The sequence below is a fragment of the Pongo pygmaeus genome, chromosome 6, assembly GCF_028885625.2.
Source record: "Pongo pygmaeus isolate AG05252 chromosome 6, NHGRI_mPonPyg2-v2.0_pri, whole genome shotgun sequence".
NCBI classification, from domain to species: Eukaryota; Metazoa; Chordata; class Mammalia; order Primates; family Hominidae; genus Pongo; species Pongo pygmaeus.
The window spans coordinates 71,166,348-71,191,794 of NC_072379.2; the positions used below are offsets into that span (position 1 = coordinate 71,166,348).

At 36.6% G+C, this 25,447-nt stretch overlaps 1 protein-coding gene across 2 annotated transcripts in view; it reads left to right on the plus strand.

The window, feature by feature from the left end:
• Positions 1–25,447, plus strand: part of AGMO (alkylglycerol monooxygenase) — a 417,125-nt gene continuing 391,678 nt past the window's right edge. For both annotated transcript variants that reach the window (XM_063667515.1, XM_063667516.1), the window contains exon 1: positions 1–746. The gene's annotated coding sequence lies outside the window, so the exon portion shown is untranslated. The remainder of the gene's footprint in view (positions 747–25,447) is intronic.

A 25,447-nucleotide genomic window follows, 5' to 3' on the forward strand; every position in this document is an offset into this window, starting at 1 on the left:
TGTGGACCCAGGCCTCACTGTGCTCTTGGGGGCTCAGGAAGGCCCCCCACCTCAGCAGTTTGGAGGTGTGTGCTCCTGCTGCCTGGCTTCTCCTCACTCCTGGCATACATGCTCCAATCTTGGAGTGAGGATAGGGCAGAGCCTGGGCACTGTTGCAACCCAGGCGGGTGTGCGCACTCTTGGGGCAGTGCTCACACACACCTTCCCCTTGCAACCATGGCCCCTTTAAACTCTGGGCACCAGCAAGCATGGGAGGGAAGGCTGAGAGGGTGCTGAAGGCAGTTTGGTGCTAATCTGCAGGCACCCCTTGGCACAGACAGCCTGGGCACCATGAATGGGGACAGAAAGCAGACAGATTCCTGGGCAAAAGTGGGCGGGTCTCTGGTGAAGCCTTGCCTTCAAGTCAGCAAGGGCCTGAAGCCTGGGGACCGGAGAGCTGGTCCAGCAGACTTGAGTGGGTCTTTGTGGTGCTTTTTCAGGCCACTGGCCACTGCCCATGGACCAATCAGCATGCACTTCCTCTCCTCTGAGGCCCATAAAAGCCTCAGACCCAGCCAGACTCAAGTAGAGGATGGAACGACCAGCTGCAGAGGGGAGCTGCCCACCCCAGGGTCTCCTCTCTGCTGAGAGCTGAAGGGACAACAGCACGGCCAGCTGTGGAGAGGAGCTTTCCACTCCAGGGTCTCCTCTCTGTGGAAGCTGAACACTCACTGGGACACGCCAGCTGCAGAGAGGAGCTACTCACTGTGAGTATCCCCTGAGCTATTCTATCACTCAATAAAGCTCCTCTTTGCCTTGTTCACCCTCCACTTGTCTGCATATCTCATTCTTCCTGGGCATGAAACAAGAAATTCAGACCTGCCAAATGGCGGGACTAAAAGAGCTGTGATGCAAACAGGGCTGAAACACAACCTCTGCTCACTATGTTGCTTGCAACAGGAAGGAGAAAAATGAGAAGGAGAGAAGACCTGTGGCCCTTTGGAGACCCCATACCTAGGAGTTCCCCAGCCAGGGCTAGGAGATCCTTTTTGGGGCTCTGCAGTTCCTGGCATCTCCAAGTTTCTGGGCAACACCACATTCCTTGGTGCCAGCATGGAAGCTGCTTGTAGTATGACTGGTTCAGCCACAGCCTCACAGGGAGCCAGCCTGCCTCATTGCAGCCAGCATGTCTGGCTGTGCACAGTGGCCAGACCTCACGCTTGCCCACACACCCCTCACCACTCCATGCTGGACTCACCCTTGGCAGGTGTGGAACTCAGGCGAGTGGCATGAGCTGAGTGCAGCCTACCAGGCCAAGTGGGAGGAACGAGCCCAATAGGCCTGAGCAAAACTTGGCAAAGGTGCCACTGGCCACAGAGGTTTCCAACCAGAAAAACGTTGCCCCAAGAATCCCATGGCAATATATTGAGCACCCTAAGTAACAGTAATTACTTTTATCTGCCAAAGGTAGTAACTGCATGAAGTGTATCTCCCCTAACACCTAAGCCAACAATACTAGTTTGGAGCATTAGGGAATGAACCATTTTTAAAGTTTTGGAGAGCATATAAATATACTTATATATGATTTTAAAATGAATTTTAGTTTGGAAATGCTAATATTATTATTTTCACTAGTAGAAAACACATGGACACATGTGCACACACATACATACAACCTTTCAGGTTAATATCTAATAATTTAAAAATATCTGGCAAGATTAATCAGTTCGAGTGCCAAAACCCTATGGGAAGCACAAACATGAAAAGGGAAAAAAGTGTTATTATTATTGTGTAAAGAACACAATGCAAAATGTGCGTTTAAACTGCAGTGTCAGTAAAAAAATGAGGTAGTTCAATATTAAAAACATCAAGAAGAAGGAACTCCCTACATCATCACTATATAAAAAATACTCAACTAAAGTCAGTAATAAAATATATACTATTTTTGTACTTTTAATGGGATCAGTTCCCCATTTTAAGTACTGTGGTACTGTTCTATTGCAATCCTAAAGTAGAGTAATTATAAAAAGACCAAACTTGGGAGGTTTTATTGTTTCTTCTGCAGCCATAAGAACATAAAACTGCTTCAAAAATATATATTTTGCTATTCGTAGATAAAACAAAAGAAATCCTTACCCTCAACACATTTTATGCTTCTCTCCAAATTTTATTCCTTCTCCAACCTCACACCCTAATCATTCCATCATAAGTATAAATGATGGAAGAAACAGTCAAGAATGAAAGAAAAACTCAGCTTCTTGCTACAGGCTTTTCCCTTCACCCTGTGAGGTCCCTGTCTGATCCCATGATCTGCCATGGAGTATACAGATTTCATTAGATATTTATCACTTCAGATTCTCTCCAAGCCAAGTGAATCTGACATTATCCAAGCCCACATATTAAGATGAAAATGGTCTGAAATATTTTTAGAAAATAAGTGAGTGCAAATCAAAACTGGCTACCCCTGTTCAGTAGAGAAGAAAAAAGAGAGGACCGTAATATTGTTTAAGGGAAAATGACGTAGACTAGAAATATTTTCAAATCATGAAACATCTATGATTCTAGATCTCTTGATGTTTAAATGTAGGGTCCAAAATATCTTTCCATTTATTCCTAAATTATCTCTAATAGTTTGTCTAGTGTTGTTCTATGCTGATAAATGCTAGCCAGCATCTTGCAAATTATCCTACTGTTCTCATCCTACAAATGAATCCTGGGTTTCAAGGAGACCTGACAGTATTACTAATTTCACAAATGAAACAATTAGAACATATGGTATATTGAGACCATAATGAAATTATGATATTATAAATTCTTTTGCCTGCAATTTAATTTTTAATGGCAAAAATTAATCTATGGTGTCTATTTGTAGTGAGTGACTCAGTAGCAAAACACGTAACTACAAATTTTTGAGTAACATGATCATAAACTATGCAATTCAACAAAACTGCATAGGACAACCAATGTTGAATTGTACCCAACATTGACTGATGAATGATTACTCTTACGATTGCGTAAGACTATTCTCTTACCTAGATCTTGTTACATGATCATCTTTCTAGGGAGTTCAATGACTTGCTCTGTCCACTGCTTAACCAAATTTTGTTATTAACTTGTATTATCTATCGTTGTTCATTAATAAATAAAATTGATTTTTATAAAAAAATTAATTCTTGCTAGAAATTTAGATCAGACAACCCCATGGTCCTACTTTCACAGGTTCAATCCACTTTAGGTGTCAATGGGTTTATCCAGGCTTTCACCTGAGTGCAGGATTCTGGAGCGTCTCTGAAAGTTGTTCCAGGGACTTACTTCAACAATCAATGCCTTTTAATGTCTTGGAGTAGCTTTAAAAAAAGACAAAAACTAATCTGGTTTATAATATAATTTACCATTTTTCTGCACCCAAGGAAATAATATGATGCCTAAATCTCATCTCAAAGGTGTAGCTTTTTCCTTTTTATTAGACTTACACAGTCATAAGGAGCTTCTACATATCCTTCGCAGTATTTATAGTCTTCTCCCATTTTTAGCTCCTAATAAAACACCACATCTGTCTACATCATATGACATGAGACTGGAAAGAACTTATCAAGAGAGAAAAGTTTAAGAGTTTCTACTGTAACCCACACCATTTGCCTGGGACTGTTCCTCCTAATCTCGTAAACAGTCGGTAGCTTGTGACATTTTACACAAATGAAGAAAATGTTTCCATGTTCAGAAAAACATCATACACCATATAGATCTTATGCAGCCAGTCAAGGAAAAAGAAGAATAAAATATTATAACAAAATAAGAACATATTCAAAAGGTAAGGAAAGAGGACATATTATTGCTAAAAGCACAATGGCAGGATGCTGCTCTTTTGCATAATCCTGGGATGGTTAATATTACGGAACTCCTGTGTCAAAGGGAGAGCTCCAGAACACCTACACATTAGATTGAAGTAGGCTTTACATATGTATGGTCTATCAAAAATATGATTAAGGAATCGTCTTCTGTCAACAGCAATAAAGGTTATTTCTTCCTTTATGCCTCTCATTAGAAAATTTTTTTAACTTTGTGTTTTGAATTCATTTTAAACATCCTTAGTGAAAAAAAAAGCTTGATAGGAAATTGCAATTATTTTATCTTTCGTTCACTTCATTTTGATGATTTTCTTCCTTTCAAAATTCCATTTAAAATTTTTCTAAGGCAGGACACAATGGCTCACACCTGTAATCTCAGCACTTTAGGAGGCCAAGGCGGGCGGATCATTAGGTCAAGAGATCGAGACCAGCCTGGCCAACATTGTGAAACCCCGTCTCTACTAAAAGTACAAAAATTAGCTGGGTGTGGTGGCGCACGCCTGTAGTCCCAGCGACAGAGAGAGACTATGTCTCAAAAAAAAAATTCTGAAATATGGCAGTATATAATTTAAAAAATATATATGCAAGTTGGTTAACATCTTCTCATCTTCTGGGAAAAACTAAATCATACTATTGTCTACACTCTCACCATGTCTTTCCTTTCTGAAACTGTTCGCTGAACTCAGTCTTGTCATTGGAAAATCTAGCTGGGTGAAAGGTATATGTGAGATGGTTCTCAAAATGTCGGTATCTGCGTGTATATTCTCTGTCCCCGAGCATCTGATGCAGCTGAAGGAGCAAGGGTCTATTGATAATCACAAGTCAGTTGTGAGCAAATCTCTGAGGTTGGCACAAAGGTTGAAATTGGAGGGACCAAGGAAGACTGGCTCCCTAATCTCCTTTAGTTTTTAATATTGTTCTATTCTCAAACTATTGCTTTGAGTTCTGACTTTTGGAAACACATTCTTTTTTTTTTTCTAGGAGATTACCACAAAAATCTATTTAGGGTGATAACTTTTCCCCCTACAACGGGAGATGAAAAATGAGAATATAAATTACTTGTGTTCCCAAGTAGGAGAAGCATGACACAAAAGGAGGGGTAGGTGATTTGCACAAAGAAGATGAACAAACTAAAGACATAACCCTTGCACTTTATGGTTTTGACTTAGTGGCTTTACAAGACCAATTAAAATAGTATTTTATAAAAACATGTTTTGTCTGCTATATTTTTGGTTTATATTTTTACATGAAGCATAATTTATTATTTTTCTGTATCTTACCCCTGCCTTTCTGCAAAAAATTCATAATATGCTTTGCTTTGGTCTTGATGCAACCTTTGCCCTTGTTTAGGAAAAGTGTTTGCTCTTCACTCCTGCTTCTATGATATTATATTTAAATTACTATTACCTTGTTAGTCAATGAATTACATTTTGATGTTAGTAGTAGCTTTTTCTCTAAAATGTCTATAAATCCAGCTCTAGGAAATTGGGTATAAGGACAAGTATTTTTAGCCTTACATGGCAAGTACTATCACAGAAATTTTCAACTAAGAGTCTCTTTCACAATCAAAATGACATTTAACAAAACACTCATATACGGTAAATGAATATTATGGCCCCATATTAAGGATTCGAAAATATTTATGTAATTTAAAATATAATCAAATATATATTTCCCAATAGTAGGTTTTACATGAAACATGTAGAGAAGTAATTTTAATAATCCAGGATATATCAGTCTGTTTGATTATAGCTACAGGCCTTATATGTCTTCATATATTTTTGCAGGAAAATGATTTTAACTTATTTCATTAAATTATTATACAGAAAATGTTAAGGCATCTTCCTAGCTTATTTCCAGCCACTCCCAGAAACCCCAGACATTGGAGTCACAGTTTACTAGTTCTATGTGGTACTGTCACATCTCCAAACCTTGGATTACAATTTTTTTTTTTTTTTTTTGGACACAGAGTCTCGCTCTGTTACCAGGCTGGAGTGCAATGGCACCATATTGGCTCACTGCAACCTCTGCCTCCCACGTTCAAGCGATTCTCCTGCCTCAGCCTCCTGAGTGGCTGGGACTACAGGCCCGCGCCACAACGCCCAGCTAATCTTTGTATGTTTAGTAGAGATGGGGTTTCACCATGTTGGCCAGGCTGATGTTGATCTCTTGACCTCATGATCCACCCGCCTTGGCCTCTCAATGTGCTGGGATTACAGGCATGAGCCTACAGGGCCTGGCCACAATATTTTTTTCTTCTGCTAACATTGTAACAAATGCTCCAAGTTTCATTTGTTTGTTTTTGTAGCTTTGTAGCTTCTCTTGAACACTTATCTGGCAGAATTCATTCCTCCTTTTGCTTGGAATGCCTTCCTTGTCCGCAATTAACAAGCCTGCACCTATTCTTTCAGGTTCTGTTTATACAGAGCCTCTGCAGGATGGTACAGGTTCTCCTCTGCACTAGGAAGCTGTCTAAGGGAAAGACACCAGGAGGGGATAAAATCTAAATAGCTGAACTGAGGTTCTGAAACAGTTAGCAGGGTTGGCTCTTATACTCTTTCACCACCTTTCTGAAAGTTTCAATAAATAATAATAGTAATTATTATCCAAGCTAACCATTTGGCTTTTCTATCAAAATCAAGGTGGAAACTTTTCTTGCAATGAAAGTGTTTGTAGTCCCCCATCCCCATTTCTTATTCATTGAAAATAAACACTACTTTTAGATCTCTACCCTACTTTCTTTACTATAATCAAGAAAATAATATGTTTATAAGATATATGCTTGTGTTGAATGTAAAAATGCATTTTTTCCTTTGGATAACAAGTTTATAAATGGATTAATTATTTTTCACCAAATATTTGTTCTTCATATAGCCTAGGAGTGATTTATAGACTCATTTTTCACCATGAAAATAATTACCATTTATTGGAAAGAGATTTTTATGTAAATATGCCGAGAGAGAAAGAGAAAAAATCACATAGAATTTAGCATATTCATGTAATTATAAATTATATTAAGGTTTGCAAGCAATTAAAAATGTAAATCTGTTTAGTTATCCACAGTTTTCAAATATTATTAAATCATTATATATAGGCTGGAATTGAGAGAGGAATGTCTTCTGTAAAGTTGCAAACTGAAGGAGACAATATATTTCCAGCCTATACTGATGTTTCAGTAGCATCACGTTTCCAGTTGAGTGGGAAAACCATACTGAGATTCAACAAATGGACTACGAGTTTTATGAATTTTACTTCAAATATGTAAAGTAATACTTCCATTTTTCTTTTATAAATTTGCTTTTCCTTTATGCACTTAGAAGAGTTCATTACCAATATGACAATTTGTATGTTTTAGACTTTCACCACATAGCTATTTCAGATGAACAGTAACAGGTGGCAAAGCGTTCACATCATGCATATCCAGGCTGCCAGTGATGGCAAATGCAAACAGTCAGGTCCAGACATATAAAAAATATTGTTTTTCTTTCCTGTAATAGGACACATCTCCACCTGGAATAAATCCACAGATACTTCAAAGTGTAATAAATCCCCATCCAAACTTATTAGCTCTTTCCTTTCCTAGACCCACTCCTCCTGTGTTATGTCCTACTCAATTTATACCACTGCCATCCTCCTAGATGCCCGAGTTAGAATTTTAAGTCAATTTTGCCCCTTCCTTCTGCTTTATTCTCTATTTTAACACTGAAACTGATGGTAGATCGTTCAGTTAACTTCGCTGTAAGTCTATTCTTTTGGGCCCCATCTTTGGTCTCATTACCTTGACAAAAACATTCATTAGCACTGGAGATCTGGAAGATTTTATCTTTCTCCAGAAAGGATTTGTTTCTTTCTGAAATTCTTTTAGGGTAGGGCATATAACCTTAATTCAATTAGGAATGAAGTAATTTGAAGTTCAGTTTTAATCTATTGTAGGGATGATGTATTTCTAATTCTTCTTTATTCTTGCAACTCTTTGGGTTTCTCTTCATTATTGGAAACAAGAACTTTAATTTTTGCCCCATATCCTGCACTCACCTTGAGCTCCAACACATTGCTGAAAGTTCTACTGAGCTTCAGGTTCTGTCAACTATTTTCTCTCAGTCCAGTCATTTAGCCTCTTAGTTGATGCCTGGAATTATCACTAAATGTCAGGATGACTTATTTTCACTTTTCTTCTTCTGAGGACCTTGGCTTATCAAGTCCTACCTAGGCTGTTTGCTCTCTAATATCTTAAAATAGGGGTGCTTTTAAAAAATGTGGTAAAGTTTACACACATAAAATTAGCCCCTTTTAAAGTGAACAATTCAATGGCATTTAGTACATTCACAATTTTGGGCAATCACTATCTCTATCTAATTCCAAACATCGTCCCAAAAGAAAACACTATACTCATTAAATAAGTACTCCCTCTTACCCTTCTAGAGCCCCTGGAAACCACCAATCTAGTTTCTGTTTCCATGAACTCTGTCTCCATGAATTTCTATTCTGGGTATTTCATATGATGGAAATTATACAGTACATGACGTTTGTGTTTCCCTTTTTACTTAGCATGATGTTTTCCAGGTTCATTTTTGCTTTAACGTGTGTCAGTACTTTATTCCTTTTTATGGGTGAATAATATTCCATTTTATATAGAGGCCACATTTTTGTTCATTCATCTGTTGATGGACATTAGAGTATCAGTACTTTATTCCTTTTTATGGGTGAATAATATTCCATTTTATATAGAGGTCACATTTTTGTTCATTCATCTGTTGATGGACATTAGAGTGTTTCTACCATTTGGCTTTTATGAATACTGCTGCTATAAACCTATGGGTCCAAGTATTTGTTAAATACAGGTTTTTGATTATGGGGGGTATATACCTAAGAGTGGAATTGGTGGGTCATATGATATTCCTATGAGTAACTTTTTGAGAAACCATCAAACTGTTTTCCACAGTGGCTGAACCAGTTTACATTCCTAGAGCAATGTAGGAGAATTCCAGTTTCTTAACATTTTCCAACACTTGTTATGTTTCCTTTGTTTGTTTTGATAGTAGTCCGTCATTCTTGTGGGTATTAAAGTGGTATCTCATTGTGGTTTCGATTTGAATTTCCCTAATGACAAACTTTGCGCATCTTTTTATATACTCATTGGCCATTTGTATTTCTTTTTTGGAGAAATGGCTATTCAAGTCTTGGGCCCATCTTTAAATTGGGTTGTCTTTTTTGTTGTTGAGTTCACTATGTATTCTGGATTCTCTATGTAAGAGTTCCCTATGTATTCTGGACACTACTCTTTGCAGATATATGATTTGAAAGTATTTTCTGGCCAGGCACGGTGGGGTGGCTTACACCTGTAATCCCAGCACTCTGGAAGGCCGAGGCGGGTGGATCACGAGGTCAAGAGATGGAGACCATCCTGGCCAACATGGTGAAACCCCGTCTCTACTAAAAATACAAAAAATTAGCTGGGCATGGTGGCACAGGCCTGCAGTCCCAGCTACTCGGGAGGCTGAGGCAGGAGAATTGCTTGATCCCAGGAGGCGGAGGTTGCAGTGAGCCGAGATCGCTCCACTGCACTCCAGCCTGGTGACAGAGCGAGACTCAGTCTCAAAAAAAAAAAAAAAAAAGTATTTTCTCACATTTTGTAAGTTGCCTTTTTACTTTGTTAAATATATTATTTGATGCATGCAAGTTCATAATTTTGATGAAGTCTGATTTATTTTGTCTTTTGTTTTTCATGGTGTTGGTGTCATATCTAAGAATTTATTGCCTAATCTAAGGAATCTAAGGTCATAAATACTTACTCCTACATTTTGTTTTGAGAGCTCTATAGTTTTAGCTTTCATTTATTGGTTGTTAATCCGTTTGAGTTAATTTTTATGTGGTGTGGTAGCAGGTAGGAGTTCAGCTTCATTCTTTGTATATGGATACCCAGTTTTCTCAGAACCAGTTTTTGAAAAGACTATTCATTCTCTTTTGAATGATCTTGGGACCCTTGTCAAAAATCAATTGAACATAGATATTTATAGTTTTATTTCTAAACTCTCAATTATATTTCACTGGTCTATATTTCAAGCCTATGTCAGTACTGTACTGTTTTGATTACGATGGCTTTTAATAAATTTTTAAAATTGGAAAATGTGAGTCTGACTTTTTTCTTATTTTTTTATGATTGCTTTGGATAATTGGAGACTTTTGCAATTTCATATAAATTGAAGATTGGATTTTGTCATTTCTGCCAAAAACATTGTCAGAATTTTGATAGGGATTGTGTTGAACACTTTGATGTCTGTAGATATTGCCATCTTAATAATAGTAGGTTTTCTAATCCATGAATATGGGATAATAACAGTAAATTTTCCTATCCATAAACACATTTACTTTGGTGTTCTTTATTTCAACACTATTTTTTAATAGACTATTTTTAGACCAGGTTTAGTTTCACAGTGAAACTAAATGAAAAGTACATAAAATCCCCTTGTACCCTCTGCTCTCTTTCACCCCAACATCTCTCTCACTATCAATATCTGCATCAGAATGGCACATTTGTTACAATCAATGAACCTACACTGACACATTGTCATCAAAAATCTATACATAAGAGGACATCACTCTTTCTATTTTAAATGCTGTGGGTTTGGACAAATACATAATGATGTGTACCTACCATTATAGTATGCTGTAGAGTATTTTCACTGTCTCAGAAATCCTGTGTTCCATCCTTCGATTCCTTCCCCACTATAAACCCAACAATCATCAATATTTTTACTGCCAACAAAGTTTTGCCTTTCCAGATTTTTTTGTAGTTGGAATAATATAATATTTAAGCTTTTTATATTGGATTCCTTCAACTTAATACTACTCATTTAAGGTTTTTCCTCATCTTTTCATGGCTTGGTAGCTCATTTCTTTTTAGCACTGAAAAATGTTCTATTTTCTGGGTGTACCACAATTTATTTACCCATTCATATACTGAAGGACATATTGGTTGCTTCCAGTTTTTGATGATTATAAACAAAGCTACTATAAACATCTATATGCAAGTTTTGTGCGGACCAAAATTTTTAATTCATTTGAATAAATACCAAGGAAGACAATTTCTGGATCATATAGTACGAGTATGTTTAGTTTTGTAAAAAACTGACAAATTTTTTTCCAAAGTAGTTGGAGCATTTTGCATTCTCACCAGCAATGAAGGAAAGTTCCTATTTTTCACATCTTCACTAGCATTTGGTATTTGTCAGTGTTTTGAAATTTGGTCACTCTAAGAGATGTGTAGTCATATCTTATTGTCATTTTAATTTTTAATTCCCTAGTGATCAAATAGAGTTTTTAAGTATAATTTTTTCATGTTACCTATTTTTTTAAACCATGGGAGATTTCCTCTGCAACAAAGTTGTCTACCGTTATTGAAGGTACAATTCTAAAACACTCAAAGGTTTATTTAGAGTCAAACATTTATTGATTACCTACTCTGGCCCAAGTACTATGCTATGTACTTGGCACACAGGTACACAACAGTGAATAAAGCAAACGTAGTTCCTTGTTCCTATTGTATTTAGGTATTTAAGATAGTACATTGTTTCTGTTTATAGCCTTTCTCACTTTTTAATTAGATTACAAGCTAATCAATAGTAAACTCTGTGTGTGTGTGTGTCTGTGTGTGTGTCTGTGTATGTGTGTGTGTGTGTGTGTGTGTGTGTGTGTGTGTGTATGTACACAGTTGGCCTCCACGAGAAAATAACATTTTGGTAAGAAAACAATTCTCTTCTCTTTTGAATTTTCTAATTAACATTTCCTTAATGCCATTTATAAATCTGTCAAAAGAGAGCTAAATGTATAGCAATATGAAGTCTAAGCTGTAATAAGCCTCAAGGAAATTATAATGTATCTGAGAGCAATAAGAAAGGAACATAAAATCCTTAAAGATTTTAATCTTAGGCATCTATTATAAGACTATACATTAAAACATGGACTGTGTTAATCCAACCTTAAAACATTATTTACATTACACTAAAGTATTTTAGTTTTTCAATCTCTCTGACCTATTCCCCATCGAATCTACTTCATCCCTCCCCACTTAAATGTGGGTCTGTACTTATCTCACACACTTTACACTATATTTAACCCTACTTTTGTAATTTTATTTGTCAATTCTATATAGTCTAATGTTTAACATTATCACTGCATTATATTTAAATGTCTGACTTGGATGTTATGCAACTTGCTATAAAATTATTCCCATTGATGTTTCACCTCAAAACACAACATTTCTAAAACTGAGTTTACCATTATTTTCCAAAATGCATATTTTCCAATTCCAACGATATGTGACCTCATTCTTAAAGAAAAGTGGTCTTAAATTCTTGGAATAATTACTTCAACTATTCTCTGTCTCCATATCCAGTCTTACATTTTAATCACTCTTTTATCCATTCTTTTTATTGATTTCCCTTCATCACCACCAGGTACTGATCACCTCACACCTGAGGGTATTGCTGATGCCTGCTAATTGTCACTCTGCTTCCACTTTCTAATCTTTCCAATCAATCCTGTGAAACACTGCTAGAATAATTTTCTTACACCATTTTTCCATGCTTTTTTCTAATGTGACTGTCAAATACCTCTTCAGATTACTGACTCACTGCAGAAAAGAACCTGCATAGATCCAGCAAATTAAAACTACTGATTTGTTCACAGAGCTTGCCTCCAGGATTTTTTGACCCACACTCCCAATTAAAGTATTGCATTCTCATTCTCATGCTCACTCAAATGTCAACAACCTGCATCCTACTTTCTACCTGATAAGTCCCTAAATATTCACTCTTCTCAATTTCTGTAGCTCTTATGGAGTCTACTATTTCATTTTATCATGAGTCATCTTTTTATGTTGTGTTTCCACAACACTATTGCAAATTCTTGTTGGGGATGATAAGATGAGTTTCCTCTTCCTAACCCAGATAATGACCATAACTTTTATGGTGTGGTTCAATGTTTTCTATACTGAATGGCAATCTTGCAGTCAGAAAAAGTCACTAAGAGAAAATGCCATGGCACAGTTTTCTCTTCTGAAGGAAAGGTGGCATAATTTCACATTTATTTATGTTAAAATGCTTTCTGACAGTTTCCTCTTTGTAAGAATATGAGCCAGGCCCCATGATACCAGCAATGAAGAAAACACTTTAAAGGTTTTATTAATTATTGTTCTGGGCACATTGTGTTATGTCTTCTTAATTTTCTTTTATTTATTTATTTATTTATTTTTGAGATGGAGTCTTGCTCTGTCTCCCAGGCTGGAGTGCAGTGGCTTGATCTCGGCTCACTGCAACCTCTGCCTCCTGGTTTCAAGTGATTCTCCTGCCTCAGCCTCCTGAGTAGCTGGGACTATAGGTGCATGCCACCACACCCAGCTAATTTTTATGTATTTTTAGTAGAGACGGAGTTTCACCATGTTGGCCAGGATGGTCTTGATCTCCTCACCTCGTGATCCGCCTGCCTTGGCCTCCCAAAGTGTCTTCTTAATTTTCTTGAGCCTAAGTCTTTTATGTTGCGGGAAGTCAGGGACCCCGAATGGAGGGACTGGCTGAAACCATGACAGAACATAAATTGTGAAGATTTCATGGACATTTATTAGTTCCCCAAATTAATACTTTTATAATTTCTTATGCCTGTCTTTACTGCAGTCTCTGAGCATAAATTGTGAAGATTTCATGGACATTTATCACTTCACCAATCAATACTCTTGTGATTTCCTATGCCTGTCTTTAATCTCTTAATCCCGTCCTCTTCATAAGCTTAGGATGTATGTCACCTCAGGACCCTGTGATGATTGTGTTAACTGCACAAATTGCTTAAACAATATGAAATAAGAGACCTATCACTGAATTCTTTCCCCAGTAAGCAATATTAATTATTAACAGCCCAGGAAAAAGAATGCATTCCCAGGGTGGGGCCTCTAAAATGGCTGCCCTGGGAGAGTCTGCTTTATGCAGATGTAGATAGGGATGAAACATGCCCTAGTCTCCTGCAGCGCCCCCAGGCTTGCTAGGATTAGGAAATTCCAGCCCGGCAAATTCTAGTCAGACCGGTTCTCTGCTCTTGAACCCTGACAATGCGTGCAAGACATGGAAGGACAGCAAGACATAGAAGTTCATTAGTGATTCTAGTTTCTCCCTGACCTTCTGCCTTGTGATCTTTTGTTGCCCTTGAAGCATGTGATCTCTGTGACCCACACCCTATTCACACACTCCCTCCCCTTTGAAAATTGCTAATAAAAACTTGCTGGTTTTACAGCTGAGGGGGCATCATGGAACCTGCTGACATGTGATGTTTCCCCCGGACACCTAGCTTTTAAATTTCTCTCTTTTGTACTCTTTCCCTTTATTTCTCAGACTGGCCAACACTTGGGGAAAATAGAAAAGGACTCATGTTGAATTATCGGGGGTGGGTTCCCCCAATACTTTTAGAAAAATTTATAGCCATAAGTTGTGTAAATATTTTCAAGGTTTTGGGGAAAAAAAATCCCTAAACCTCAAAGCAGCAGGAACATTAATTGAGGAAAAATCTATTTAAATTAGAGCCATATGCGTTCTTCTCTATACGGCCACATTATGCCAAGGAGACAGGTCTTTAGCTCTGCTTTATACATCAACACAATGGAGTTTTTCCAGGCAGGCCAGGGTCTATTCCAATTTTGCCTCAGTGAAATCTAGAGAACAGGCCTTCCTATTTTAAGAACTCTTAAGCCGTGAGCATTGAAGTCATCCAAACATCTCCATTTTCAAAGTGCATAATGTCAGAATTTCTTTCAGCTTCCTCTAACTTGCTTTGAAAAAGGTTTGCACTTACTGCTGATGTTTAGAAATTAATGAGTTCTGTAAAAGTCATACTCGATTGTATTTCAGTTCATTGAAAGTTTCTTGGAATTTTAATATTTGAATCAATAAAATATATTTTATGTAATACTTGTTTACAGCAGGAGTTATAAAAATCATGCCTTTAACTTTTTGTTAGGAGTTAAAGAACAGTTAATTTCAATTTTCTATATCAATACCTGTGTCCTGATAATTTAATAGACTGTAAAATATATGAATTAATTGATTAGAACCTTTAATAATTATATAGGATGATTAAATGTCTTTGCAAAGATGTTAACATAAACTTCTGCTAACAGTCACTAGAATTAAAACTATGTCAAAAGTTTTAGCTTTTTTTGGTGCTCTATTCATGGAAGAATTCTCCAGTAGTAGAGAACTAGATAGAAAAAGAAGAAAAGAAAATAACAAGGAACAGACAAAACAAGTAGAACACATATAGAAAGACAATGGACTTAAACCTAGCCATATCAATAATCATATTTAATATAAATGCACTATGTATCACAATGATCATGAAGAACTTGTCAGGTTAGATATAAAACCAACACCAATCTACATGCTTCCTATAAGAAATACACTTCAAGTATAAAGACAAAATTAAATAAAAAAGTAAAATGATAGAAAGATATATACAATGATAATACTAATCAAAAGAAAGCTGGAATGGTTATATTAATATTGGAAGAAGTGGATTTCACAGAAAAAAATATACTCTCTGATAAAGAACTCTAGTTCATAACAATGAAGGGTATATATATTAAGACCTCATAGCATTCCTAAATATTTATAACCCAATAACAGAGCTTAAAAATACATGAAATAAAAAGTTAATGAATTGTAAGAAGAATAAAAATATCCACAATTATAGTCAGATATTTCAATTAGCACTTTCTCAAAAGGAAATTGCACAAGTAGAAATTGGTAAGGATGTAGAAACTTGAGCCCTTTTGTATTTGTCCATTCTCACACTGCTATAAAGATATACCTGAGACTGGGTAATTTATAGAGAAAAGAAGTTTAATTGACTCACATTTCCACAGGCTGTACTGGAGGCATTGCTTGGGATGGCTCAGGAAACTTACAATCATGGCAGAAGGCAAAGGGGAAGCAGTCATAATCTTCACGTAGTGGAGCAGAAGAGGGAGAGAGTAAAGGGGGAAGTGCTACATAATTTTAAACAATGAGATCATGTGAGAACTCACTATCATGAGAAGAGCAAGGGAGAAATCCACCTCCATGATCCAATCAACTCCCACAGAGCCCCTCCTCCAACACTAAGGATCACAATTCAACTTGAGATTTGGATGGGGACACAGAGTCAAACCATATTGTTCCACCCCTGGCCTCCAAAACCTCATGTCCTTCTCACACTTCAAAACACAATTATCCCTTCCCAACAATCCCTAAAAGTCTTAACTCATTCCAGCATTAACTCAAATGTTCAAGTCCAAAGTCTCTTCTGAGACAAGGCAAGTCCCTTCATCCTATGAGCCTGTAAAATCAAAAGCAAGTTAGTTACTTCCAAATTACAATGGTGGTTCAGGCATTGGGCAAATAGTCCTGGTCCTCAAGAGAGAAATCAGCCAAAATAAAGGGGTTACAGTACCCATGCAAGTCCCAGCAGGGCAGTCATCAAATTAGAGGTCCAAAATAATCTCCTTTGACTCCATATTTCACATCTAGGCCACACTGATGCAAGAGGTGGGCTCCCAAAGCCTTGGGCAGCTCTGCTCCCATGTCTCTGCAGGGTACAGTGCTCACAGCTGCCTTCATAGTCTAGCATTGAGTGCCTGTGGCCTTTCCAGGCACATGGTGCAGGCTGTCGGTGGATCTACCATTCTGCGGTCTAGAGCTTAGTGCACTCTTCTCACAGCTTCACTAGGCAGTATCCCAGTGGGGACTCCATATGGGTGCTCCAACCCCAAATTTCCCTTCTGCACTGCCCTCGTAGAGGTTCTCCATGAGGGCTCCACCTCTGCAGCAAACTTCTGCCTGGACATTCAGGCATTTCCAGTTCAACTAATCTATAAATTAGTGTAGTCCCAATTAAAGCCCTAACAGATATTTTTGTAGAAATTGGTAATGCTAATTCTAAAATTCATGTTGAAATTCAAATGATCTGAAGTAGCCAAAACAACTTTGAATAAGATGAACAAAGTTTGAGAACATTCCCTGATTTCAATAATCATTATAAAGCTACCATAATCAAGAACGTATATTGGTCTAAAGAAAGAAAACTACATTAATGAAACACAATACATGGTCTAGAAACAGACCCATATTGTAATTGGGCAACTGGTTTTCAATAAAGATTCAAAAGCAATTCATGGGGAAATAATAGTCTTTTCACAATATGGTGACAAACTAGTTGGCTATTTAAATGCAAAAAAAATTGAATATTGATCAATACCTTACACTATACACAAAAATTAACTTAAAACATTTTATAGATCTATCAGAAAATAAAAATTAAGACTTCTTGTAATAGGGGAAACATTTATTTCCATGGGCTAGACAAAGATTTTTTTCATATAAGACAAAAAGAGCACAATTCATAAAAAGCTGATAAGCTGTATTGCATCAAAATTTAAAACATCTATGTGTCAACATACAATGTTAAGAGAATGTAAAGACAAGCCACAGACTGATAGAAAATAAATTCAAATGATATGTCTAATACAGGATGTTAATAAAAAATATATAAAGAACTCTTAAAACTCCATTAAAACAAAACAAAAACAACTAAAAAAAAAAGATAGGCAAAAAATTTGAACAACTAGTTCACCAAAGAAGTTATAAAGATGGCAAATAAGCAAACAAACAGATGTTGAATGTTATTCATTAGGAAAATGTGAAATAAGACCACAATATCACTACACACATATTTGAAAGACTAAATTTAAGAAAACTATTACCAAGTATTGCAAAGGACGTAGGGGAACTGAAACACTGTCAGTAGAATTGTAAAATAGGATGACTATTTTGAACAGAAGTTTGCAATTCTTAAAAAGGCAAATGTACACTTACTATGTGATTTAGCCATTCCACCACAAGGTATTTTTCTCAAGAGGCATCCAGGATACTTCCGTGTGTAAAAGCAGTACTTTGTAAGCACTCCTCCAATCTATCACACAGAATATTAAAAAGATGTGCACTCAGGGATTGAGACTGAATAAATTTAACATTTTTAACTGATTCAGCAAGGACATTCAGCTTTTTCATTTTCTCCCCCACTGCCAGTGTGCAGTCATGACAGGTCCCTAGTACAGGTTATTACCAGTTTTACCCCCCATTGCTTTTGCACACAGTAAATTATTATTATGAAAAATAATTTTGTCTTTCAAGTCCCCTAAGGGGCATTGGAGAACCACAAGATTCTGCAGGCCACACTTTGAGAACCGTTGGAAATCATGACATAACTGAAAAATAGAAAAAAAAATGAGGTTATAATAAAGGCAAATAGTACACAACAAAGAATCTAAAACACCAGGGGAACAAACTTCTAAAAGCTGCACAAGTAAATTATACTCCAAATATGAAGCAAACTAAAATGTGGCATGATTTTAAAGAGTTGAGCTTGTGTCTTAAAAAATAATGTTAGTAACATTTTATTTGTATAGTCCAGGGTTCCTGACATTGGGACACAGGAAAAGAAATATAATCCTTGTATATTTTTTGGCCAGCAGTCAACAATATTTTTATAGTCACATAATTCACTGATCGTGTTTATTTATTTCCAACCTTTAGAGTGAACAAATCTTGTAAGACTTGGTTGGAATTGCAAAAGAGATTCATGTATTAACACTGATGTCATGGAAGAAGAGCCCACCAAGGATGGGGCATGACAGTGGAAATTGGCAGGAAAGTTGGAGGGAAAAATAAGTTGTTAAAAAATAGGAGGCAAGGGATATTGTTGAAAGTTGATTGAACAAGAGCAGAGATTTAAATAAGTTACTTAAAGTTACAATTGGAATAGTAATATAAATAATCCTAGAAAAAGCAACATTTAAAGGAGAATATGTAGAGGAGCGTGATGGCAAGAGTGAGCTCAAATAATCATGTGGGCAGGAGTTAACTGTTCAAACTGATAATTCAAGGTTATCACTAGCATAATTAAAAATATTAAAAACTTGATAGAATTCTATTTCTAGAAAATAGTACTGAGGTACAGAGGAAGAATGATGCTTTTCAACATTATGTCTTCTGTAGTGCTTTTTTCAAATACATGCAGTTATTAAATAAATAATCATATTGTAATTATATCAAATATATAGTATGCATTCGTCATGTTTTATGTTAATTATATAAAATCTTTATATCTTTATATATTAGATTGTATTTTATAAAATATAATTGATTATGCAATTTATATAATTAGTAAATTATCTAAATAAATTATATAAATTACTATATAAAACAATAAATTATTATTTTCCCTGGGATTTAACTCATGTGAGTTGCTTCCATAAAAATGCCTCATCTTTAAGTTGAATCACCTTGGATGTATAGACTTTATTTATTCTTTATATTCTTATGCTTATTACAGTGTCTAGCATATAGTAGATGCTCAATGAATATGGCATGGACATATAGGCGGCCGTGATAATGCTGTTGCCTCAAAAAATACTGTGACACACTTTAAGTAATTTTATCTGCGACTTCACTTTTCTCTGCCTTTCATTCTAGGAAATTCTAGTATATAATAAATTACAGGCTGGTGGTAAGTGCTCACTTTCAAGAAAAGGAAAGGAAAATAGTTACGGTTTTTGAGTGCCTGCTACTTGCTTCATATCATTTTATTTAATCTTTACAACAACCATAGCTATAAGTCTCAATAAATGGTCATTGAGCAAATAAACATCCTCAAAAGATATAATTAGTTCAGTTGAAAACATGAGTAAACAAAGGATCAGAAAACGTAAGCATTTTTTTTTCAGAGTGCTACTATTAATAGAACTAGTAAGCGGTTTGAAATTTACATCTGGTCAACATCAGAGACTAGGGATTCCCATTATGCCCTAATGTGGCACTTGGCATCAGCCTGTGGGTTCTGTGTGGTAGCTCAATATCATGAGTTTTGTTTTCTAAATTAATATAGTTTGGTTGACTTTAAAGAAAGAACTTTATGTCTGATCCTTGAATAATCTTCTAGAATGATGATGACAATGCTTTTTTCATCCCCGATTAACAGGCTGACAGTCTGCAGCTACTTTCCCAAACTGAGCTACAGCTCTGTGAGTGGCACGCTATTGACTTGGAATACCCAGTTTTCCCAGAAAGAAACTCGTAGGAAATTGAGGTAAAAGCAATAGCAGCTATTACATTTAACATTGTTAAAACCTACATAAATCTGACTACATGTATTTTGTCAATGTAGCATGTTAAGGAATAATATTTAACTAGACCTTGTCTTATCATTGACTTTGAAGATTTACCAACCAAGTTGGCTCAGTCATAATGACCTGATCCAAGCATATTCGATTTTCAGTTAGATATATCAGTGCCATGTTTGTTTTTTAAGTACAATCACACACACACACATACACACACACACAGCACCAATAAAAGTGAAACCACATCTAACCCAGAGTGGCTGGCCAAAGGGCAGCTTTTGGTTTGGCGTACTCTGCACCAAGACTGTGCTACGCTTGGTAACCAGACTAATAGTAAATGTCATATAAATCCCTAAAAGTATAGCAGTGCCAGTTTTGATATAGTTTGCCCAGGAAAAACAATATAAAAGTCAACTTTTCAAGGATTTTTTTTTGTTAGCTTGTTTTAATATTCCAAGATAATGTTAAATGATAGAAATAAGTTGCATTGGCTCAGTTCTCAATAGCATTTCAAATCCAGTAAGTGGAGGCTTATTTCACATTGTTCTGTCTAGCCTCTCTCCAGCTTATACTTTATGAGTTGTGTTTAGTTCAGGTCCAGAACTCAGAAATTCAAACAGGAAGCATCTGGGGATTCTCTGTTTTGAAGCAAGGATGGGTCAGGAATAGCCTAGTGAAGTGAGAATATTACCTGCTTTAAAAGGGGGCTAAATTTCTGATTCCACCCAAGTTTGACAGATATCATTAATTTCTTGAGATACTGCAATAATTTTCATCAAATGGAATGTAAAAATGTAATCAATATAAAGCACTCTGAAGTCAGTAGGTGGGAAAATTCCAGTTTCTTACTTTCTAATTCATAACATTTTTAAGTATTTCCATTGTTTGAACCAGATTGCACAATTTCAGTTTTCACTTCCCAGACAGGCCAGTATAGGTACATCATTTTACCTTCTCTTTGGCATCCCTTTGAAGTTATTTCTGCTAAGGCACTGAGCACATTATAGCTCAAGGATGAGTTTACATGATTTTCATTAATAGGACTGCAGGCTCCTCAGGTAGCTTTTATTTCTTTTTTCTTTTTTTTTTTTTTTTTTTCTGAGACACAGTCTTGCTCTGTTGCCCAGGCTGGAGTGCAGTGGCATAATCTCGGCTCACTGCAACCTCCACCTCCCAAGTTCGAGTGATTCTTGTGCCTCAGCCTCCTGAATAGCTGGGATTACAGAAGCACGCTATCATCACACCTGGCTAATTTTTTGTACTTTTAGTAGAGACAGGGTTTCACCATGTTGTCCAGGCTGGTCTCACACTGCTGACCTCAATTGATCAGTCTGCCTTCACCTCTCAAAATGCTGGGATTACAGGCCTGAGCTACTGCGCCTGGTCAGCTTTTATTTCTTATTCAGCTTTAAAATAAAGTGATGATCAGTAAATGTTCTTTTTAACGTAGGCATGGTTATCTTCATCTTTTGCCACTTTTAAAAATCATTAACATGACCTTAAATAATTTAATACTCTTTATGACCCCTAGTTGTCTTTATCTGAAAAATAACAACAGAAGAAGGCTCATATATGAGGCCTCCTATAAGATCAGATAATGCAATATTCATCAAACTTTACTTATATGAGTATCAATTTTAAAAATTTTGCCAGACTATTTATTAAATAAATTCCACCTTAAAAATAAATAAAATTGGCTGGGCACGTGGCTCATGCTTATAATCCAGCACTCTGGGACAACAAGACAGGTGGATCACCTGAGGTTGGGAGTTCAAGACCAGCCTGACCAACATGGAGAAACCCTGTCTCTACTAAAAATACAAAATTAGCTGGGCAAGGTGATGCATGCCTGTATAACCAGCTACTCGGGAGGCTGAGGCAGGAGAATCCCTTGAACCCAGGAGGCGGAGGTTGCGGCGAGCCGAGATTGTGCCGTTGCACTCCAGCCTGAGCAACAAGAGCGAGACTCCCTCTCAAAAAATAAATAAATAAAATAAAATTACTTAGAAAGTAAACTTTATTACTTTCTGTAAATGGATGGCAATTGAAGAAAGAAAACAATAAAAATAAAGTATCATTCAATACTTTAAAAATTAATAAAAATAAGAACTTAAATACAAATTATGAAAATCTAATCTATTAAATGCATAACTGAAAAATGTTTCTGAATGAATAAATGAAATTATCAAATATCAGTTGGCAATGAACTCAGCATTGGCCTCAGCATTGCTTTCTTTAAGATGAAGATGAGAGTGTTTACTGCAAGAAGTTTCTGTGTTTTCCTTTGATATCAGTTAGCATAGGAATACCAGATGGTAGATGTATACAGCGGTAATAAATATTATGACATATTCAAATTCTCACTTCGAATTTTAATACAGGTGGGCAGCCTGACTGTTAAGCGGAGGAGGACAACGAAGTAGATATAAACTCACTCATGCCCACTCATCCCAGACTTGGGTCCCACTTCACCCTTATTTCAGGAAAATGGATTCTAAGAAATCTATGAAATTAAAATAACTTCATCCTCCCCGCTTATCACTCCCTACTATGTTGTCCTACTGTTAAATTACATTTGGCCTAAAGCTGCTTCCTTACATATTTTAATTTTGGCTTAAAGGGTTCTCCTTATGTACTAAACTGAAACGTAACTGGATTTGTAAGTAGACGGTAACCTGCACTTGTAACAAATAGTCCAGTCTCAGCCAATCTTAGCAGCCATACCTCAACCACTCACAGGCAGCCAACTGTTCAAACCGTGCTCCAATAAGGTGGTCGCCCCGTACGGTTGTTTCTGTACCTCCCTTCCGTTTTCTACATATCATTTTCCTTTTTCGGTCCAAAAATCCTCTTTAACCACGCAGCACCGCCTGAGTTGCTTAGAACCTATTCTGGTTCAGGGAACTTCCTGATTTGCAAATTATTCTTTGCTCAAGTAAACGCTGTTAAATTTAATTTTTCTAAAGTTTTTCTTTTAACACTAATAAGCTAGGGTTGTAACTGCCCTGGTCAAGGGAGAGGAACAGGGAAAATAGAGGGACCTGGAGCATTAATCTCCTCCATACTACCACATTCTTTTTGCCATTTCCAGTTGTGAAGGAATGCCATGATTAGTGTGGCTTCCGCCTCAGTGGATGGATATCAGCTCATACCAAGCCATTTCTTCCAGCAGCCTGAGCAGCAAGGAGGGAACAGTACCAAGAACTTCCTCAGTCGCCTCAGTGGGAAGCCTGGACAAATAGTTGCCCTTGAACCTCCAAACTCATCTCGTATTTCATATAATGATCCTGTAGTTGTGGCAACAGAGAAACATTGAACTAATGGACATATATTTATTAATTCTGATCTCTTTGTCTTAACTTGCTGTGTGAGCAATATCTGAAAATGAAACCTGAATGTCTCCTCCTTTGCTACTTTTTCCATAATGTGGTTTAAAAACTTGTAATATTCAATTCTTTTTTTAATTGAAATTAATATATAATCATTATCAAAATTGTCTGATAATTCATCTGTGTGTAAAGCAGAGGTTAGCAAAATAGGACCTTCAGGTCAAATGCTGCTGCTGCCTGTTGAGCAAATAACCTTTTACTGGAACTCAGTCCCACTCACCTGTTTATATATTGTTTATGGTGGCTTTCTCACTGCAATGGAGTTGTGTAGTTGTGATAGTGACTAACTGGGTGGTTTGTAAAGTGTAAAATATTTACTACTTGGCCTTTTACAGAAAAAGTTTGAAAGTCCCCAACAATTGTTACATGCCCATTTTAATCCAGAGATAGCTAGTGTTAATGGTTTAATATATTGTCATTTTATTTATTTCTATATTTATTTCATTTATTATTTATTTTTATTTTTTTGAAATGGAGACTCGCTCTTGTTGCCCAGGCTGGAGTGCAGTTACGCGATCTCAGCTCACTGCAACCTCCGCCGCCTGGGTTCAAGTGATTCTCCTTCCTCAGCCTCCCAAGTCGTTGGGATTACAGGTGTCTGCCACCACGCCAGGCAATTTTTTTTTTTTTTTTGATAATTTTAGTAGAGACGGGGGTTTCATCATGTTGATCAGGCTGGTCTCGAACTCCTGACCTCAAGTGATCCGCCCACCTTGGCCTCCCAAAGTGCTGGGACTACAAGCATGAGTCACTGCACCCACCCTGTCCTTTTATTTTATATGTGATACTTCAATGCCTCATTACCTTACAGCCCAGCCTTAATTGGCAATATAGTAAGTCCTTCTCTTATTGTGTAAATGTTTTAATGGTGTAAATGATGAATCTGATACTCTCAAGTAATATAATATTTTAGAACTATCCTGATTTATACTTTAAACTCCTTTCTCCTTTCTTTCCTGAGTCTTTCCTGACCACAACACAAACTTCTTTCTCTCCCCTGAATTATTTTTTACCTCCTGTAATTACCATTCATTTAGCAATATACGTATAGTTTTGTCTTGTTATCAAAGTTTCCAACATAAGAAGTTTGGAAATGATGCCTTCATTCCTTAATGAAAAATAAACACCCTCAAGGAAGCGATTTTTAAAAAAATTCTGATGCGTTTTACTCAATTCAGCTGAGACTACACACTATCAAATAAACCAGGCTTTATTTTAATATGCAAAAAGTTCAAGTGAAATACTGAACCAGTTATAACAAATTTAGAACACCAGATTTTTTGCTAAGACTAATTCAACTTATCTAGAGAGATTGACAAAAAATTGCTTTAAATTTGCTGGAAATTTAAACAAAGCTGGCAAACGTTTGTTATGTTAACAGAATATAGGGTAATATAAAGAAAGGAACAAAATAAAATACTAGTACAAATCAGGAATTTATTGATAGATTAAAAATAAAGTTCAGCACTGCTGTGTAGCTGTGCAAGGCCCAGTTGGTGGTTGAAACTTCTAGGGAGCTGGAACTTTCCAGATATACTTTCTTTACTGTTGGGCTTAGAGGTCTCTGTCCTAATGTAGGCATGATCTAGGTTCATGCTCCATCCTCCAAGCTGTGAATGCACACAGTAACTGGACATTATGCTGCTGTAGAGATAAGCATGGATGTTGTAAATCATATCATAGCATGACAATAAAATCTACAAAGTTGAAAAATCCTAGGAATTTATATGTTTCAAATATTCTCATTTGTTTCATGAATATAAACTTATATACTAAGCTCTTTATTTTTGCTGTAATTATTTATTTATTTATTTATTTTGAGACAGGATCTCACTCTTTACTCAGGCTACAGTGTAGTGGCATGATCACCAATCACAGTCCACTGCATCCTTGACCTCCTCAGGCTCAGGTGATTCTCCCACCTCAGCCTCCCGAGTAGCTGGGACTACAAGCATGTGCCACCACACCTGGATAATTTTTGTATTTTTTTGAAGATAGGGTTTCACCATGTTGCCCAGGCTGGTCTCAAACTC